This window comes from Bombina bombina, chromosome 7 (genome assembly GCF_027579735.1).
Source record: "Bombina bombina isolate aBomBom1 chromosome 7, aBomBom1.pri, whole genome shotgun sequence".
Taxonomy (NCBI): domain Eukaryota; kingdom Metazoa; phylum Chordata; class Amphibia; order Anura; family Bombinatoridae; genus Bombina; species Bombina bombina.
The window spans coordinates 353935057-353939862 of record NC_069505.1 but is presented as its reverse complement, the minus strand read 5'-3'; the positions used below and the strand labels follow the sequence as shown (position 1 = coordinate 353939862).

General features: G+C 38.8%; 1 long non-coding RNA gene across 1 annotated transcript; it reads left to right on the top strand.

The window, feature by feature from the left end:
• Positions 1 to 3095: 3095 nt before the first annotated feature.
• Positions 3096 to 3453, top strand: LOC128635896 (uncharacterized). Its single transcript, XR_008398614.1, has 2 exons — positions 3096 to 3260; positions 3341 to 3453. It is a non-coding gene; the product is annotated as an uncharacterized LOC128635896 (long non-coding RNA).
• The last annotated feature ends 1353 nt before the right edge of the window (positions 3454 to 4806 follow it).

Below are 4806 nucleotides of genomic sequence, written 5' to 3'. Positions count from 1 at the left end.
AGGGCTCCACTTATATCCCTCCCAAAAATTGATGTACCATTTGATAGGATTGGGATGGACTTGGTAGGCCCATTAGAGAAATCAGATCGTGGTCACCAATACGTTCTTGTTATTGTAGATTATGCAACTCGATACCCTGAGGCCATTCCACTACGTAAGGCTAATGCTAAAAATATAGCAAAAGAATTGGTACAAGTATTTTTACGGGTTGGGAGATTTTAACTGACCAAGGTACTCCTTTTGTTTCCCGTCTCATGAAAGAGTTGTGCCAGTTATTTAAAATACAGGCTTTGAAAACCTCGGTATATCACCCACAGACAGATGGGCTAGTAGAGAGGTTTAACCGCACACTTAAGGGGATGTTAAGGAAAGTTGTAAGTAGAGATGGGAAGGATTGGGATCAACTGCTTCCTTACTTATTGTTTGCAGTCCGTGAAATTCCCCAGAGCTCAACTGGTTTTTCTCCTTTTGAACTTTTGTATGGTCGACATCCGAGAGGTATGTTGGACATACTAAAGGAAACTTGGGAGGAACAGGGAGTACCAGGTACCAATGTGGTGCAGCATATAGAGAAAATGCAGGAGTGAATGGCTCATGTTTTCCCCCTGGTTCGCCAATATATGGAAAAAGCTCAGGATACTCAAAAATTTTATTATAATAAGAGTGCTACTGTAAGGCAATTTAATCAGGGTGACAGGGTAATGGTTTTGGTTCCTACAGCTGAGAGTAAGCTTTTGGATCATTGGCAGGGACCTTATGAAATTATAGAAAAGGTAAGCCCTGTGAATTATAAAGTTAGTCAGCCTGACCGACGTAGGAAAGAGCAAATATTCCACATACATTTTCTTAAGCCATGGAGGGATAGACAAACATTACTAGCCCAGTTAAATAATACTGGGGCTGAGCCTCAAGTCTCAGATCAAGTAGTGACTATTTCACCAGAGCTAACACCGGAACAAGTAAAGGAAGTTAAGGAAATGGTGGAGAGGAATAAGGATGTTTTCTCGCCTATGCCAGGCAGAACACAAGAAATTGCCCATGATATTGTTACTGAGCCTGGAGTAACACTTAAATTAAAACCATACAGGATTCCTGAGGCAAAAAGGATGGCTGTACGAGCAGAGGTTAGGAAAATGCTTGAATTAGATGTGATAGAAGAATCACATAGTAATTGGTCTAGCCCAATTGTTTTGGTACCTAAACCGGATGGTTCTATCCGATTTTGTAATGATTTTAGGAAATTAAATGAAGTGTCAAAGTTTGATGCCTACCCAATGCCACGGGTTGATGAACTGGTAGAGAGGCTAGCTAAGGCAAGATTTCTTTCTACATTGGATTTAACAAAAGGGTATTGGCAGATACCCCTCACTAAGCATGCCTGAGAGAAAACATAATTTATGTAAGAACTTACCTGATAAATTAATTTCTTTCATATTAGCAAGAGTCCATGAGCTAGTGTCATGAATTCATGTTTACTTCACTCTCTGACCGTCCTTTACTGATTATGTCTTTGCACCCTCTGGAAACTCCCTCTCACATACAACGTATAAAACATCAACCAACCTATTGCTTAGTGCTTAGAATTCTGTCTCCTACCGCAATCAATCTCCTAAGGATTCACACTCCTCAGCAGCTGTTGCAACTAACACAGGATCTCTGCTCAACGGAGCCGGCTGTGACGTCACACGCCACCGGAACACTCCTAGCTACTCTCAACTCTCCTTACATATTGTTACCGGTACCGGCCTCTCTGTTATCAACAAAAGTAGTTAAATAAAACGGACTTACACCTTCTACCTACTTGGTAAGATTTCAGCTTATATCTTATCAACCTTTTACTACAATCCTGAATGTATCAAATCTGTTCAATTGTTTCACAGCTGTTTCTAAAAAGCCTCCTTGCAAATTAGGAATACTTTTCACAGAGACTTATAGATTTTGTGATTCATTCAATCGCTTACATATTACTACTGAAGTTTTCTCTTTACACTAACTTTAGACAGTTTACAACACTGATACTATTTCCTTCCCTGTTAAAGTGCTGTCTTGTCAAAATAGATCCTACATTTTTCACTATCACAACTTTATTATTGCTTATGGTTTATTGAATTGCACTTTGCATTTCCTCTTTTGTTTGCTTAGTTGCAGTATTCAGATTCAAACCAATATTAATTGCTAGACAGATATCCTCATACAAATTAAACAAAAGCTGCGCCGTTGTTTCATATTTGTATCAGATAACTGTCTAACTACATTCATATTAATTCTTAAGGCTGCAGTTGTGGTTCAAAGTTGTTACTTTGTTGTTCTTTCTCTGCCTTGTAGGAAAAGCAGAATTAATTCCTGACATTAATTCTAAGCCTCAAAAATGGACCCAGCAGCATTATTATCTCATGTGGAAGCCCTGACTCAGACTGTAGATAATCTAACTAAGGGCATGACTGCTTTACAGTTAGAAAATACTACTCTAAAAAAATACATTGACGAAAAGACTGATAACTTACGATTAGCATTTAGTACTCATGAACCCCAACCATCCCCCCCTCCACATTTCTCTGGCCTTAGGCATGAATTTAGAGAATTTAAGAATTCTTGTTATCTTTACTTTCAACTAAAACCAAAAACTTATGCCACTGACAATCTGAAGGTTCTTACTACCATCTCCTACTTAAAGGGTGAACCCCGTATTTGGGCAAATCTGTTTTTTGAAACTAATGACACAATATTACACTCCCTTGACCAATTTTTCAAAGCCATGGGTCAACTTTATGACGACCCCTACAAACAATTATCAGCGGAAACTGCTATGCGCTCACTCCGCCAACTTAAGAGACCAGTTGAAGAATATATAACTGATTTTAAAAAATGGTCATCTGACACCATGTGGAATGATCTCTCTTTGCGAAATCAATTTCGCCTAGGGCTTTCAGATTCCCTAAAAGATGAGCTTGCCAGACAACCCCTACCTGACACTCTAGACCAACTAATTGATTTAAGCATTACTTTAGACAGACGTTTGAGAGAAAGACGCTCTGAAAAACAACACTCAGACACCCTTATGAAAGCCTCTCATCTTAGCACATTACCCACTCAAAACAAAGCACTGACTAAGACCACTACTACCCCCATGGAGCTCGGATTTATCAGAGGTCCATTAACCCCTCAAGAAAAGTTGAGACGTAGAGCTAACGATCTCTGCATGTACTGCGGGGGGTTGGACCACTCCGTCAGAGATTGTAACCAACTTCTGCGCAGGAATGGTAAGCCACCAATAATACAAACTTGTTTATCAGCCAAACAAACACTTACTAATCATTGTTCCCTTCCAATTCTGTTACAGTGGGAACACCACCGAATAGAATCACAAGCAATCCTTGACTCTGGGGCTACTCACAATTACATTGACCAACACTTTGTGCTAACAAATAAAATACCACTTGTTAAAAAGTTAAATCCCAGTGTCCTCCGTTTTGTAGATGGAAAAGAAATAAGCTCAGGTCCCATACATCATCACACTATACCCTTACGAGTCACTACACAGACGCATCATTCTGAATTTGTCTCTTTTGATGTCATTCCATCACCACAGTTCCCTGTTATTTTAGGTATTCAATGGCTAAAGAAACATGATCCTGATATTACTTGGTCCTCATCAACAGTACAATTTAAATCTCAGTACTGTATAGATACCTGTTTATTCCATGAAAATTTACTATTAATACACCCTGATACTGTACCAAAAGAATATTGGTCCTACTCAGATGTCTTTGACAAAAAGGAATCTGAGACGTTACCCCCTCACAGGGTTTATGATTGTCCGATAGATCTACTGCCAGGAGTAGATATTCCCTATGGACATATATTCCCTCTCTCAGAACCCGAATTAATACACCTTAAAGCTTATCTAAAAGAAAACCTACAGAAAGGTTTCATACGTCCATCCACTTCTCCTGCAGGGGCTGGGATATTCTTTGTGACCAATAAAGACCAATCTCTTAGGCCCATAATTGATTATAGAGAATTAAACAAGCGTACCATAAAGAATAGGTATCCGTTACCTTTAATTCCCCAACTCATAGATAGGTTAAGAAGCGCAACTTATTACACTAAATTAGATCTTAGAGGTGCATATAACTTGGTACGGATAAAGTCAGGACATGAATGGTTGACTGCTTTTCGAACAAGATATGGCTTATATGAATACACTGTTATGCCATTTGGACTTTGTAATGCTCCCGCTACCTTCCAATATTTCATAAACGATATCTTCAAGGATTTGTTAGATCTGTTCGTGATCATATACTTAGATGACATACTCATATATTCCTCCACTATCGAAGAACATATAAAACATGTCAAGATCATTCTATCTAGACTTAGGGATAATTCTTTGTATGTTAAGCTAGAGAAATGCATCTTCCACACTCAACATATTAAATTTCTTGGTTATGAAATCTCCCCAGAGGGTATCCAAATGGAAAACAACAAGGTCACTGCCATTTTGGACTGGCCAACTCCTAAAACAAAGAGAGATGTACAAAGGTTCATGGGCTTTGCTAATTTCTATAGGAAATTCATAAAGAATTTTGCACAATTGACTAGACCTCTTACTAATCTCACTAAAAATGTTGGACGTTTCTCCTGGGATAATAGTACACAACAAGTTTTTGACTACCTAAAAACAGCATTCACAACAGCTCCCATCTTGCGTTATCCTAATCCTGACTTACAATATGTCTTGGAGGTGGACGCTTCTAATTTTGCACTTGGTGCAATTCTTTCGCAGAGGTTAACGCCTATGGATCC